General features: G+C 39.1%; 1 long non-coding RNA gene across 1 annotated transcript; it reads left to right on the top strand.

The window, feature by feature from the left end:
• Positions 1 to 8,326: 8,326 nt before the first annotated feature.
• On the top strand, positions 8,327 to 14,920 carry LOC106526241 (uncharacterized). Its single transcript, XR_001311230.1, has 4 exons — positions 8,327 to 8,373; positions 13,716 to 13,832; positions 14,629 to 14,733; positions 14,802 to 14,920. It is a non-coding gene; the product is annotated as an uncharacterized LOC106526241 (long non-coding RNA).
• The last annotated feature ends 1,828 nt before the right edge of the window (positions 14,921 to 16,748 follow it).

Raw genomic sequence — 16,748 nt, 5'->3', positions numbered from 1 at the left:
TTTTTCAGTTTTTCCATTTTGTTTAATAAATGATGACATGGGGGAATCTGATGTGTGTTTTTCTATTAGATTTTAACCATTTTATAATCTGGTAAAGGAAAAAAAAACATGAAACCCTATAATTAAACAAGTGTGGACTTTTTTTCCCTCATAACTGGATGAGTTGTTTTTTATCACCTTCATTTAGACCTTGTCTGGCCTTCCTGGGACCAGTGGTTCCTCTGATTGCCAAAGGCAGGTCATATGTTAAGGTTGGTCAGGTTAAGGGTTTGACATAAACTTTTCAGGCGGTCTAGAATGAATGGAAGTCAGTGTATTGTCCTATTAAGGACAGCTGTGTGTGTCTATGGGTGGATGGTCTGATAGGAGAGCCTTAGATCAGAGATAAATGACTTCATTAAAGTGTAAGCCTCAGAAAGCTGAAGTGAACCACGTCTCCTCCCACTGTGCCACCACAGATTATGAACTCCATAAATCAATACATTTCTGCAAAAGGATAACGTTTTCTCTGCCGCTACATTCACCCTTCAGCAGAGGCTGACGCAGCGAAGGACTTTCACATGAGTTCTGGTTGCAGGGTTATGTGGGGAGTCTAGGAACACATGCAAAACATGAAGTCAAGCTTAGTCATTGAAGCAGTGCAATAATAGAGATAAAGACCAACTTCAGGTCGTCCTTGACTAAACATAAATAAAATCCTACAGACAGAAATGTGAAATGTTGGAACAATTACAATAAAACTGCAGCAAATGAATCTGACTCTGTATGATACAATCAGGACTTATTATTCAGATTAAGGCTCATTAATGCTCGCCTCAGAAAGGGTAATAAAGTTGTTTCACATGTTTGTGTGTGAGGGTGTATTCCCATCAGATAAGGCCGGTGTCACATTACAAGAAAATCAGGCCAATTTTTGCCTTTCCGACAATCTTAAGGAAGTCCAGATTATCGTGATGGCTCTAAAGACAATCATAGCAGATATTCCCGCCGTGGGTGGTGAGTTAAGAGTGATCTAGTTGGCTCGGAAAGATGTCAGGACCGCTACGACCTCAAATTGGGGATATTCAACATGTTTGATTTTTTTGGCCCCAATATTACAGTGTGTGTGGCATTCACCCGAGCTTGCGGTCTGTTGAATTAGACGTGTAGCCAATCAGAAAGCGAGGTGATGTAAACACGGCGGGGAATACAAATAAAGAAGACAAAAAAAACTGTCATGACTCACCAGAAAGTCTGCTAGATGTCAAAAGTCCTATGGAATTGTTTTTCCTCTGGTAAAAATAGTCCACAAACGATCAACATTGTTTCTTCCTTGTTGCAAATGTTTATTTACTCTGAACTCACGTCTCTCTGGAGGTCACGTGAGATTTTTCCTCGGACATCTGAATTCTCGCGAGATTTCAGGAAGTCTTCTGACATCTGAATGTTTATGAATGAAATATCTGTCCGTGTGTGGTGTGTTGTCTCTTGCCATGTGGCTGTACACCACACACTGTAGGATCAAACCTGGTATATCCACGATTTTTTATCCTCATGTGTGGGCTCTATCAGTCTTTGAAAATCGGCCGACTGTTTTAAAATCTTGTAGTGTGACTCATCCTTAAGTCCTTTGGTCCACTTGTTTGATCCAGACCAAATAGTGGACTTATTTTTTTTCCTTTGGTGCGGTTTGTATTCACACTGTGCTTTTTTACAAGTGGACTATTATTTATAAACCAAGCCACACAGGTGACGATCACTACTCCTATTGGACAGAAGTGACAGGGCTGGGACAGAGCGTAGACCTGGAAATAAAGATGGTGTCGTCAATAAAACTGACTATTAAGAATATCAAGAGCAGCTCATTCAGTGGTGGTTTTGCGATGATACACTTACAATTTTAGGACAGTGTTGTCAAATATGTGCCGCAACCTAAAGGATACAAGATGCTCCACGTTCCCTGACCCACATGTGATGGGTCATTTTTTGTAGTGCAGTGTGAGCATTAGCAACACTGAGGGGCTACTGTTGCTTAGTAATGGTGGCTCAAGAAGTCCAAAAAGGTGCAGGTTTCCTGTAGTTTGTTCAGTTCAACGTTGGTCTGTTTTCACACCAGAAGCAAACTACACCAGAGTTTGTTTGGGTCTTGGTCTGGTTGTTTCATTTTAAGGAAGTTCAGAAATCATTGGGTTTATGAATAACTGATAACCTGACACCCCCGCACTCACCCCCCACCCAAAAAAACAAAAATAAAAAATACAAAATTAGAAGCACTCGAAGAGTGCAAACCTCCGCCAAGACCAATTTCCCCCATCCTGTAAGAGTCAATGCCCAAAAGCAGAGATGGAAACACATTTGCTGAATAAGTTCTGACGTAGCGAACATTTAAGCAGGCAGKATGCACGAGATTTCTTCCTGGTGGAGTTCAGTGTGAAAAAAAATGCCAGACTTGTCACCCGACATTATTCATCATCAAACTGTTGTTGGATTAAGCTCCTAAGTTTTCATYAGTCACATTTCACCATGTAAAACATCTGTTTTATCCCCTTGTATGAGTTTGTAATGGTTTGACTGTCTTTATACAGTAGTGTCAAATGCATTCAGAGACCAGTTGACCAAATCCATAGTTCTTTTGTTGTGAAATGGTAGGTAGAAGAAAGGCTTGATCCAGCAGCAAGGCAGGGAAAAAAGGGAGGTTCGGGAGAGAGAGCAAAAAGCGTCCGACTCCTCTGAAGGCCAAGCAGAAAAAAAACCTCTGTTCAAACAAGATCATGGCGAAACCTTGTGCTTTCTGGCACCCATGTCCCTAAACCACCCCCTGGTTGGGAACCACTGACCTAAGTTATGATATTTCCCAACTCTTGTGATGATGAAATATATTGAGTTGTGTTAGTGCTCAGATTGCATCATGGAGATGATTATCAGGCACTAACACACATTTAGCTCAATATCTATAAGACTGACTGAATTACAATCATTTGTGTTGGCCAGTGTTCATTAGCTGCGGGAGCCATCTTTAATTAAATTGTCTCTAAATGTTAATGAGTTGTAGATAAACAGTTAAAAAATTAGTTTGAGAAGGTCCCATAAAATCTGTCCAGTGAAGGGCTATCACTAACAGACAGTGCTGATTTGAACCAAGATAAATAAGTTACAGGCGGTGTAGTTCTGAGACTCTTAACTAGACTGTAGCTCAATATCCAAAAAACTAACTGAGGTGCATCCATCCATGTTTGTTAGAGTCACTGAATGAGACCAACTCCACAGTCAGCTGTAGATGAGCATTCACTTTATATTTTGAGGGTTTTGCTGAAATATCAGTGTTGAACCGTATATGTTATGTTGCATGTTAAAATATACATTTATTATTTAAAATACCCTTATTACCAAATAGCTTCATTACTGACCATGTCACTACCACCATCAGTCCAAAGCTACAGCTCTTCTTAAAGTAGACCAAATGTTTTTTTTTTGGCACAACATAAACTCCTGTGGTGACTGATGAATAGAAAAAAACTGCACAAAAATCCAAAAAGATGGAGAGATGACCAGCTGAACACAGTAAACCCATCCAATGACAGAATTTATCAAATTCTGTCCTTCAAATACTTTAACTATCTTACTCAAAACCTATTGGATCCAAGCTTTTTAGGATGCATTATTTTACATTCATTGTTCAAATGCCCATCATGGTTTACAGAGAGACTGGACCCACAATGCAAACAATGACTTGATGGGCTCCAAAATCAAACTCACCTTATGCAGAAACAGAAGCAATGATGTAGCGGTAAATCTACAAACCTCTCTCCAGGAATACACCAATAGTTCACTGCTGAGGTGGAGCTGGAGGGAGACCAATCAGGACCACGCTGCTGAGGAGGTGCTAGGGACCCTACAAAAGATTCCAGAAGAGGAACAGGGTGAGAAGTAAATGCTGAGCAGTAAGAAATGGATCATGATCTGAACTTAGAGGAACCAGTGTCCATGAGATGAACTAATCAGATAAGAACACAAGTAACAGAACTCAAACAGAAGAACCCAGAACAATAAAACATAACCACTACAGTATCCCCAACATAAATGGTAAATGGACTGTACTTATAAAGCGCTTTTCTATCCATCCAGGACACGCAAAGCGCTTCATCTTCCCTCCTTTACCCATTCACACAGCACTTTGTTAGGTCTCTAACAAGCTAACATGTACAATCATCTATGGAGACTAATCAGTGCCAGTCACATTCATACACTGATGGGACCCACATCAGAGGCATTAGGGGTAAAATGTCTTTCCCAAGGATACAACAACTGAGACAGCTGGATGGGGGATCAAACCAGTGACCTTCCGGCTCCAGGACGACTCCCCTAACCACTCTGCCACAGCCGCCCATAATCTCAAAGTTTAGAAATTGTATAAGATCTGTGTTGAAATGTAAACCATTATCTCTGTTAGCAAAGTATTTTACCAACTATTGGATACATTTTAATTAAAGTTCAATGTAAAAAGCAGTAGATGCATCACTAAAACATTTGAAGCCAACCCAATTCAAGATGGCCAGCACTCCATAAAGACTACAACTCTGTCAGTTTTATGGAGTGTGTGCATAGAACTGGGTGTGGTGGCAGCTGAGAGTCATTGACACATACACATGTCAGATCCTGCAGCGTTAAAGTTAATCAAAACATTTATTTATTTCATTACTTACTTTCATTCATTAAAAAATAACAAAAACGCCATTAAAAAACAAAAAAGCAAAGTACAGTATATCAAACACTAAATGAAAAGGATGCAGAAAGAACAAAAAAGTCTTCCCTCTTATACTACAAACAAACAACCAACTCAAGCTTGAACAATCTCCATATTTGAAAAAGTTAAAAACAACATCAGTCATCCTTCATATCTTATTTTTACCAAACATAATGCATTACATTGTCCCAATAAATTTGACTCAAATAAGACATTCTTAGGATTTGATCCATATTAAGGAATTACTATGTAAAATGTCTTCATAGTAACTATACTTGAACTTGAGTACTTTATTTCAGTACTTTTACCACCTTTTGAACTATTTTTTTGATTTGTGTATTTTTTTTTGTAGCTACTTAAGTCTTCAAACCTGTCCAGTGTTCCAGTTTTTAATGCCACATTGTCAGAAATGTCTGTGGTAGCATTCAAACTTTCTTGGCTCAAAAATTGTAGTGATGTAAAAAAAAAGTCAGCCTTTTTGTGGGAGCAGTGTCAATAAAACTTTTATGTGCTCCTAAAATTCCACAGCACATCTGGCCCTGTGTCCTGGGGAATAAAAGACAAGACTATAAAGAAAGAAAACTGCTGGTTGATTAAATATTAGTCCAGCAGTGACTCTGTGGCTGTGAGAAGACTCCAGTCCAATCTGAGTACCTTCTTTACAGAGATGCTTTTTTTCCCTTTACATTCTTCATGTACCTGAACGATGACTCGGCATTCAGTCGTTTTCTAGCATGTTTTATTTCCAATCTACTTTTGTTTCATCAGCATGACAGAGGTCGCCAAGGTAAAAAGCTCCTTGATGGTAGGGCACAAATGTTTATTATAGTTTTCTATATTTACTATTGAAAACCTTTCAAAGTATAACATGGTTTATTCATAATATAATACCTCCAAACATAAAACAGATTGTATAAAGGGCCACTACAAATGATTTGTTCAGTTATACTTTTTTGGACCTAAGAAAATATTTTACTTTTGAATATAAAGTGATATTTTGAAAGCTTTTATATGTGAAGACTTTGTGATTTGTATCTGTGAAAGGTGCTCTATAAATAAACTTTACTTATTGTGTTAATGCAGTCAGGGTTGAAGTGAACGCAGCAGCAGAAATGATTCATTTCTTCTGCATGAGGCTTCAGCTCTGTTATTAGTTCACTCAGCTCTAAACTGGCTCCAATGATGTCGTCTCTGTGGCTCTTTGCTCAATAAACACTGAGTGTTGTGCATCAAAACTCTGTCCTTTCAGCTCAGCCGGTTCAGACTTCATCACTGCCAGCACCTCATAGCAAACTAAACACGTGCTGGATTTCACTTCCACTGAAAAATGAAACATTCAGGATCAACTTGTCTTTGTTTCACTGCTGTCATGATTGACACCTGTCAATCACCCTAAAGCTTTGAGTCGCACGTCTTGTTCCCCCTGCTGAGTGATGAAAAAAGATCAGACGTCTATTTCCTGACCGAGTATAAACGGGCTGAAGATGCAGCAGGCCATAAATTAAAGATTCCTTCCTCTGCCCTCTCACAGCTCATATAAGTAGGAAAACAACAATAATAATGATGGCTGGATATTGTGTTTTTTTTTTACTCAACATTCATGTGTTATGTGAAGAGTTCGAAGAGGAAAAACTTTTTTTGTTGCTGTTGTTAATGGTGGTGATGGAAATAAAAGAGTGAAAATCAGCTTCATGCTCACGTTCAATAGGATCAAACCAGCTGCTCTTCTAGCTCTTTTAACAACAGGCTTTAGACAAAACAAATCATAAACAAAATAACCTGCAGAAGGAAGCTCCGCTCTGAGTCCAGCTCTGGAGTGGCCCAGCTCCTCACAAAGGTCTAACCAATCCTATGCTATGAGCTGCAATGTCTGCATGGCAGAGTTCTAACTGGGAGCAGYGTACACGATGGAGGTCACCGGGGGGATAGCAGCGGGACAGCAGGTGGAAGTTGCGCAATTTTTTGTCACTCAGCAGGGTGAACAAGACGTGTGACTCAAAGTGTAAACCAGCCTTAACTCTGACCACTTGTTTAGCTCATACTGGCCCAGGTTATGCAGTAATGTAAATTTTACCACCAAAATGTTTTTGATATTTTACCCAGACTTAAATGATTTTGTTGAAAACTGCATGGCAGGCTGGTTAAAGGTTCTGAGGACCACATACTGCCTGTGGCCCAGAGGTTCCCCTGATTTATTGCTTTGTCAGTTGTTTGTTGGGTCTGATTTTAGGAGAGTGGTCCAGCCTGAGGGTAGTTCCTGATTGGTCCAGATGAAATAATTGCTTCAAAGTTGCTGGTAAGGGAAACATGCAGAACTGGTGATGGCTTAAATCACCAGTAGATTTTGTAGGTGACGTTGTAGTTTTCTTTAATCAATCAAATCACACCAAAAATATGACTTGGATGGAAATTGAAGTTTTGGATCTTGGATGGATGTTGAAGTTTTGGATCTGTAAGGTTTTGTGTTTGACTTTCTGTGTTCATTTCTCTGTATTCTTTCCCAGCTCCTCCCTGCACACCTGATCAACATCTCTTTCCCAGGTGTTTCTAATTGTATCTTCTTTTATTCACCTTTACATCCTGTGTCCTGTCCTCACCTGTTGGTTCATTCTGCCTTCTGTGGCTCACTTTTGGTTTGTCCTCCATGTTACAGTGTTTTTGCTGAGATTTTTTAGCTGCCCTGTCAGCATTTTTCTTCATTAATAAATAATTTTCTGTTTGTCTGCTTCCTGGGTCAACCATGCCACAAACCGTAACAGGCTGTGCCTGGGAGTGATAAATTGTTTTTTCAGAAGAAAAAAAAAACATAAAAAATATGAAACTCATATTACACATAAAAAAACAATCTAAATTAAAACCTTAGCTTTCCATGAAGAATGCATTTTAACTGTCACTCATGACAGGCATGAATGCCTGAGTTTTAAATGGACAGAATGGTGGATGTTGACGTGAAATCTGGTGTCATTTCACTTGTCAGTAAGGAGAATTTTAACAACCTGTTAGTGCTCAGAGTATGTTTTCAGGATGAGTCTTGGCTACTACCATACCAAACTTTTGCACAGTATCTGTAAAACTGGCAGTTATTTACAGTTTTTATTACCTCCGCCAAGGGCGAGGTAATGTTTTCGGTCGCATATGTCTGTCCGTCTGTCGTTCTGTCTGTGGACAACATTACTCAAAAGCTTGTGGACAGATTGTTATGACATTTTCACCACGTGGGTACTGGGCCAAGGAACACACCATTAAATTTTGGTGATGTTCTGGATCACGACGCGGATACAGGAATTTTTTTTTTCTTTTAACACTCTGAGATCAGCAAAGCTGTGATGCTTTCAYAGGGCTTCTGTAAAAAACAGTGACCTGGATTGGACAGCACGGATTTCAAACTTTATAAAAGTAATGTTAAAACCAGATTTAATGATGAATAATTTTTGCTATAATGTGCACATTTTTACACATTTGGTGCGCATTGAGAGAATGTTTTGTGACCAGGAAGTGGTGACTGCACCATGAAACCTATTTTTCCCATTTCCTCAAACACACTACATTTCCGAAGCAACCAATCAAAACAGTTTCTCACTACAAGGCTTGTAAACAGAGAGCTGCCGGGCCTCAAAGTTTGGAGAACAGGGGAGCCAGGAAACACTTTAGTAGGTTGTTTACTTTTATTCTGAAGGACTTTGTGTGAAACTGGAAGTAACTATGCTAAAACCGGAAGGGCTAACTAAGCTAATAAAAGAAGCAAGCATCTCATAAAAACTTAAGAAATATCTACATATACAGTAAAATATATTGTCCAAAGTGGTAAGTTGTTTCTTTTTGCAATATTCAGCATTTTTGTAGGTGTGTAAAATCATTTTTATATATACAGAGGAAATGTGTTTTTCCTGCATGAGCGTTCTGAAGAGATTAGAATTATGCTTGCGATTTATGGGGTTTATACTCTATAATAGCAGCTAATTAGCTTGAAGCTAATGCTAGCTTCTTTCACAACGAGGACCTTCAATCAGGTTGTTTTTGGAACACTAGTCACGTGACTACATTTGCTCAACACTAGTACACAAACAAACTCTTGTAGCAGCTCCACTGATTTCAATGGAGCTTTGTTTAAACTTTAATAAATTGAGGAAAACAGCATAAACTCCACTGGAAGGACCACAAAACATTGTGCTACAGTACTTGTAACAGTGATTCAAGATACAGCCTTCCCCACATGGAAGAAGTATTTTTGATCACTCCTCCCAATATTAGTTGCAGTAGCTGGATTCAAATAATATGTTGAGCAGAATTTGACTGGAAAAAGTGCAACCATGAATTTAGTGTCTGCTCCAAACATTTTATCTGTGGCAAGAGACAGACACTGGACCACCCAGATCCCATCCCTGCATTTATAAAAAAATATTTTTGCTTTTACTGTAGCCTTCTTCTAGCTCAGGGATGGGCAACCTTGGTCCTCGAGGGCCACAACCCTGCATGTTTTACCTTTTTCCCTGCTCCAACACACCTGGTTCAGTCATTAAATTACCTTTTCCAAGTCCTGCAGAAGCCTGATAATTACTCATTTATTCAAATCAGGTGTGTTGGAGCAGAGAAACAAGTAAAACATGCAGGTCTGCTGATCTTTAGGACCAGGATTGCTCACTCCTGTGCTAGCTTTACTCGCAGAATCAATGCTAGCCTCATGTACAGTGTTCTACTGCAGTCAGTCACACACATGGTGATAATATTATGCTCATACAAATTTTAAACATTGCCATTATAAACAATGCAAAAACAGTGGCTCAAGTGATAATACACACACAGACACACACATGATAGATGCGCCAAGCTAAGCTATAAAACACCAGTAAAMACACCAACCCGTTTAACAATTCCATTCGCTTTCCATGTCAAAGACCTTAACAATTCAGCCAAAATTTCAACTGAACTTTTCTGATTCCTGAAATTGGATGTGTCAAAAATCATTTTAGGAATGTCCTTCTGTTATGGTATTAACACTGACTCTCCGTATAATGCGCTCCAATTGTCTGACCATTTCAGAGAGCTATTTTAGCTCTAGTTGCTTGCTTTAGCTTTAGTTGTGATTTGTTTATATAATTTACTACTGTATGAAGGTCAAATGTTTGTTTCTAAATTTGTATTTGGATGAATGTTATAAAATACTAAATACAATTTTAACTTGATTGCAGTTTAATCAGCTGCAGCTGAGCTGTGTATTTCAGTGGGCAAAAGCAACTAAAACAATGACTCATTTTTATTTGTACCATGGGGTTTATCGGGAGACTGGGGGAAGGGAGGCTCAGTTTGGCTTGGTAGTGATAAAGGAAATTGATGGAAAGCAGAATTTTGGGAAGTAGCTGTCATGCCCTGCTTCGTTTTTATCTGATGTTTTGTAGTTTGTTTGCATATTTGATGACATAATAAAGGGGTTAAAGGTCACAGGTGGAGACGATGTGGGTGACATCAGATTAAAGGTGGTGATAACCACAGACACACGAAAAGAAGAAAAGGTCAAATCTAAAAACATTTCACTCAAGAACATTCATCATTTCCAAAGTAGACCTATCTGACTGGGTGTAATCTAATATTTAATGACCATTATTGGCATGTTGTGGTAATCCCACACATGGCTGTAATCCAAACTGAAAAGTTGGCACATCACACATGTCAGTGTCTGCTTTGTGTTTTGTAATGAAGACAAATGAAAAGCAAGAAAAAGTCCAAAAAATAAATATTACAGAGCAAACATTTTGAATCATTTTGCTATGTCGGCTTGTTGTTTGCTGAATCTAAATTGACTTAGCAAGAAAAAAATAAAAATAAATCAATAGTACGTCTTAAAAAATAACACGTATCCCCTGGGATCTGAGTTCAGAATGTAATTTGGCAAAGGCAAATTCGTTTAGTAACGCTGCACTTCATACCCTGAAATCCTGCGAGGGAGTGGAGCCCTCCATTCCCTAAACTCTATTCCTTCAGTCCTCCAGCGTGTGGCGAGCACTTCACCCGTAGCTATCCGCTGATCGAACACAAACTTGTGTGTAATTGTATAGAGCTCCTCTCCCGACCTTCTCTGTCAGGAGAGAAATAGGGGCCATCATTCATCCTTGCCATTACCAGCCTGCCTGCCGTGAATAATGCAATTTGTATCCTCTATGGAGTGCATCCAGAACAACAGACACTCCAATAAACAAACAGCAGATCGCAGTAGAAATCCACTTACAGGGGCAGCCTGGCAACCGCCACAGCCATTAGAAGCCTGCTCAGGTCCCATCATCTCAGGCCGATAGATCCCTACCTTATCTGTTTTAGTGGAGGTCTATGATAATGAGTCTGCCAGCTTCGTTCTGCTGAAGTGCTGGATCACACACAAAACCCAGGAGGAATCCAGACACGAACACACACACACACACACCTGTGCACACACACAAACACAAACAGCTGTTTCAGTAGTGATTTGTAGGACCTGAAAGTGGAGGTAAAGGTCAGCTGGTGACCTTTTGTGAGGACTAACAGCGCTGAATAACGACTGAAATGGATCAGTAAAGCAAAGGATGCAGTGTGTGCGTGTGTGGATGTGTGTTTGTTGGTGTGTGTGTGTGTGTGTGTGTGTGTGTGTGTGTGTGTGTGTGTTGGGGCTTGAAAAGAACAAGGGCATTAAAGGCAGGCAGCTTTGGAGAAGTCGAGATATTAGAGACTAATGTTACACGTTAATGTAGTTTTTAATAAACACTAGTTTTTTTCCTCTTATTGATTTTTTTTTTCAGTATGAACTTTTTTACGAGTTGTTTTTAGGCTTTTTGTTGCTCTGTTTTCATGTAATAGTCATTAAAATGTCATTATTTTATTTATTGTAACCCTAAACCTTCTGTCTGATTCATTACGATTTTTATAAACACCCTTATTGCAGTATTAAATCATTATTTTTTAGGGGCTTTTTGTGTTTTTTTATACTTCAGTAAATTATAAAGAGGCCCACATGCAGCCTGTTAATGGTCACTAACATCATGTGTAACAAGTCACAGTCTAATGATGCCTTATACAGTATGTCCTACAAGTTATGATAATTAATTTTAGGCAGCACAGATTTTCCCACATTTATGTTAATTCATTTTAGGTGGCACAGCTTTGCTAGGGTTATGTTAATTTCCACATCTGGTCCATGTTGCTAACTTTTGAATATTGAGAAATGTGCACTCTCCTGTTAATGAAATAAATGAAATGAAAGCTGAAGTAATCACTTTTGGTAAAGTAAATTCAGACGACATTGGCCCTTTATTTTCATACAGCCATTCTACTGTCAAGAATCTGGGTTTTCTTTTTGACRGTGCCTTTTAAATTGGATAAACAGATTAATTCAGTTGTAAAATCAAGTTTTTTCCAATTAAGACTAATTGCTAAGGTGAAATCGTATCTCCCACTAAAGACCTTGAAAAGGTGATTCATGCTTTCATTACCACTCRCTTGGACTATTGTAACTCTTTGTATGCTGGCTTAGATAAATCATCTCTGCATTGCCTACAGACTGTCCAGAACGCAGCAGCTCAACAGGTACTAAAAAGCATGAACACATAACCCCGGTCCTGGCTTCTCTCCATTGGCATCCTGTTCACCTGAGAATTGATTTTAAGATTTTATTGATGGCTTTTAAAGTTTTTAATGGTCTGGCCCCATCATATTTGTGTGATCTTCTTAACATCTACACTCCAGTCAGAGCACTCAGGTCTACCAACCAGTTCCTGTTAGATGTTCCTAGATCCAAACTGAAACAGAGGTGACCGGGCCTTTGCAATAGCTGCTCCAAAGCTGTGGAACAGTTTACCTCTTAATATTCAGTCAGCAGAGATGTTGAGGCTTTTAAAACTTTTCTGAAGACCCATTTATTTTCTTTGGCTTATGTTTAAGATTTGGAGGTTCAATTAGAGCTTTTTTCATATATTGTGTTTCTGTATTTGCATCTATTATTTGTTTATTTTTTGATGTCTTGACTGAACTGTGAAGCACTTTGGTCAGCTTTTGTTATTAATGTGCTATACAAATAAATTTGACATTGACATTGAAAGCTGCCAGACCTCTGAGAGGTGCATGTTTGTAAAACTAATATCATGGCTGACACCAAAAGAGAACTTAAACATACTGTATATAATCTCAACCTTTGCTTGAGAAAACTGTCTGCTGATGGAAATTGACAGCACAGGTCATCCATCCATCCATCCATCCATCCACTTCCTCTCTGGGTTACAGGGATCACTGGTCTGTGTGGGGGGTCCAACTTTTAATCGTGTTATTAAATTTTAACTAAACTGCTTCTTAGATGACAAAAACTGTTTAGTCCTGGTTTCCTGTAAATTCACGGCACCTCAGCAGAATGATGGGGTTGTTTCTGATTCTGAGCTGACAGCTGAGTCGGCAACTTCTTGTCAAATTTATACCTTCTATGTTGTACTGCCGCTTTTTTTGCCACTTCAGTAGAAAGCAGAACTGAATATCATCTGAATWTTAGTATYTTAGCTTCTTCATCATCAGTGGCTTTGTACCCAGTCATCATTAGTTTGTACCCAGCAGTTGTTTCAAACCAAAAGGCCATGAAATGGTCACCACCTCTCACTTATTYTACCATATTCACATGTGTCCCTAGGACTGTTTGTTTGTAGAGGTACCAGCCACAGACAATCATGTTTTGATTCATARATATATTGATGGTATAACAAAACACAACTACTGTATTTATGATAAATAAACAGGRAGTGTGACAATTACCTGCCTTAAATATGCACATCCTGTCCCACTCCTGGTGAGTAAAATACACATTTCAGAAATTGGATGAAATCTATAGTGATGTGTATTTTTGCATTAATACACGTGAGGAGATGGAGACTTTATTCAGTTATCTGAAAACTAAAACTCAGTGCAGAGCTTCTACAGTCTGCTCCACAGGATGTTTCTGTTCGTCCTGAGCTTCACCTAAGACCCCTGCATTACCGTCTGACAGAGGTCCTGCCCCAGTAAAACTCCCCACCTGCCACTGTCCCAGGAGTAGACCACACCAAACACGAGGCGGAAGTTTGACACCAGAATCCACTTGGGGCTCAGCTCCCAACCTCACCAGGTAAGTGAAAAATGAAAAAAAGGTGCTTTTCACCTGCGGCTGAGCAGCAGCAGGTCTTTGATGGTCTTAGATGCTCAGAGGTCCATGTGCTCCACACTGAGTGGATCAGCATGKCTGCCCTTTGCCTGGAGTGCTGCAGTTTTTAGGCAAACATGAAAGTGTCCTGTTATTTTTGAACTTAAATGCATTTTAAGATTTCTTCTGTTCCCAGATCTGCAGTTTTTTTTAGAAAACATCCAGGACTAAACACACAAAAGTGGATTGTCTGCCTGCAATATTTTCCAGATTATGGATGCAGACTAGAATCTGGACTCGTTTGAGTGTTTAACTCTGTGCTGATGTTGCGTTACCCTGTACACATTTGTTTCCTGCCAGCTTGCTGTTTTGCTGTTGTAAGAAATAATATTTTAGGTATAATCCTGATATAAAGGATCTGGGGCCTCACGTATGAACAGGGAGTACACTCCAAAAGGTTGAGTGTGCAATGTTTCACACACACATTGGAATGTACAAAAAATACACTATATATCTGAACATTTATGGTACAAAGCTGAATGATAAAACTGACTTACATCTAATGTCATTTAACACACCTGAAAACCATGATCCAAACAACCTCAACACAATGTAAGCTGTAAAAGTGTCTTCCATTTCTGTCACCTGTAGATGTAAACACTCATCAAAACATTTTAAAAATACAGTTTTARGCCCCACCTGAAGCATCTCTGGCTCACCTTTCAATAAACTCTTCTTTTTTCTGCATCTAGACATCATTTTTGATTTCCGTCTGTTTCAGATACGAACATTTCACACATAAAAAGACGCACCCTCAGATCTCTTGTGTCTGATTGGTCAGAGATGTTGCACTGGTGGCAGAAGTGATGCTACACAATCATTTCCGGTAGGTGTCTCCAACTTTGTGCGATAAAAGAACTTGGTTGTATTTTCAGTCAAATAATTTCTCATCAGGTTTGGATGCTGAGCTGTTTGAGTTTACGAGTCATGACTTGCATTGCTGTGATGGACTTGCGACCTATCCAGGGTGTACCCCGCCCCTCGCACTGTGACTGCTGGATATGGGCACCAGGGACCCACGCAACCCTGAAAAGGAAGAAGCGTGTACAGAAAATGGATGGATGGATGGATGGATGGACTTGCATTGCTTTGCCATTGTGGTGGTGTGCTTATCACCATGCTGAGTGTGTGTTTGTACATTAGATTTGAGGTTGTGTGATCGTTGGTGCAGACATCCTTCATTTCAGTGTTTCGTCTGCCTCTACAAGATAATCCTGCCATCTCCCATAAGATGGCAGCATCAGTCATTTATAATAATCGCAGGAAGCCGTCCATGAACGAGTCAACAGGAGGCACCGGGTGTAGGAGAGGGGATTTGATCTTATTCCTAATGTGGTAGCCAATTAGAAGGAGGATTCTACTTCATGTAAAGAGGCTTTTAGCCCCGTTGACCGTTGTCTGGCAGGAGATGGACAGCAGGACAGGGACACTGCCAGAACCAGAATGAGGAAGTAAAGCCATTATTTCTCCTTCATCAGGCACAACATGATGGCTCTTGAAAGGATCCAAAGCTGTGGCCTGGAGGAGAGAAACAGACCCTCATTGTCTGATGTTTTGAATTCACATCAAGACCTCAAAGCTTATTGGGAAATGGAATTTCTTCTTCCCTTACCTGATTGATTTTTTTTCCCCTCTGGACTCCAATAAATCACTCTGCTTATATTTGCTGCTTTGCCGCTCACTTCTGGATGTCTTTGGGTTGTGGTTCATTTCTCTCAGTCCTGAGAGTCAAAAAATAAGAGTTGTGATTTCACGTGGACAGAATTCCATCAGTTACTGTAGATCAAAGTGTCAACAGTTACTCAATGAAAACTGTCCTGAAAGACAGAGACACAAGTAAAACTGGTTGCTGAGGCCTGCCAGCTTGAATTTAACTATAAAGTTGTATTTTTATACACATTTAATAAAATTTAACTACAATGGCCTAAAATGTTTGGTTGATTTTAACCTGACAAAACTTATTTYGGTTTAGGCTGAGAGTTCAAACAATGTAAATGCTAATTATTTATTTTTATTTCATTTACATTAACCATACAAYCAGATTAGCAAGTTTTATTAAAATATTTATTTTATTACAAAGGCTTGTTTTTTTTGGTGTGCCCTATTTATTAAAAAAAAAACCTCACTTTTAGGACATAACACAGTAAGTGTYAAGCTTTAAACTGACTTTATGTCCATTAATAGTTGTTTAATAAAATTGTATTAAAACAACAATGTGGGTRTATAAACATCCTTCACAATGATGATTAGTCCAGCAACCACTTCAGTGATAATTCAGACAATTCCAAACCATAAGTCTTTTCTGCACAAAACTTGTGCAAAATTCACTTTTTAACCACTTTGTTGTGTACTTGGAGTGTCTAGGAGTGCAGAAAAATTTAATTTAGTCTCTCCCGGTGCTGCAAAGATATCTTTATATACTGTTTGGGTTATATTTTCAACCCATGCAGTTTTCTCTATTTTTTTATGATGATTTATGAAATATTACGTCAAATTATTTGCAACAGAATTGAAATAAGGTCTGGATTTAGTAATTACAGTTTGGTGGTCTTCATTCTCCTCTGGCTCTGCGTCAGACTCTGGCTCCAACATAAGGCTGGATGAACAAGTCTTCCCTTGTTGAAATAATTTAAATAATTTCTAAATAAAGTTTCTGCGCAGCTGTATAATCATAAACCTCAAGTAGAATGAACTGGTCTAGAAGCTGGAGATGGGTGGGGGTGTTGGATTTTAAGAGACAGCCTCAAAACAAGTTGATCTGAGACACAGCACAGAAAAGGGGAGGGGCTTGTGGAGTTTATAACAACGAGGAATTTAAACCAAAGCATTGCTGTTCTACTT

This window comes from Austrofundulus limnaeus, unplaced genomic scaffold (genome assembly GCF_001266775.1).
Source record: "Austrofundulus limnaeus strain Quisiro unplaced genomic scaffold, Austrofundulus_limnaeus-1.0 Scaffold266, whole genome shotgun sequence".
In the NCBI taxonomy this organism is placed as follows: Eukaryota; Metazoa; Chordata; class Actinopteri; order Cyprinodontiformes; family Rivulidae; genus Austrofundulus; species Austrofundulus limnaeus.
This window is presented reverse-complemented; position numbering and strand designations above follow the sequence as displayed.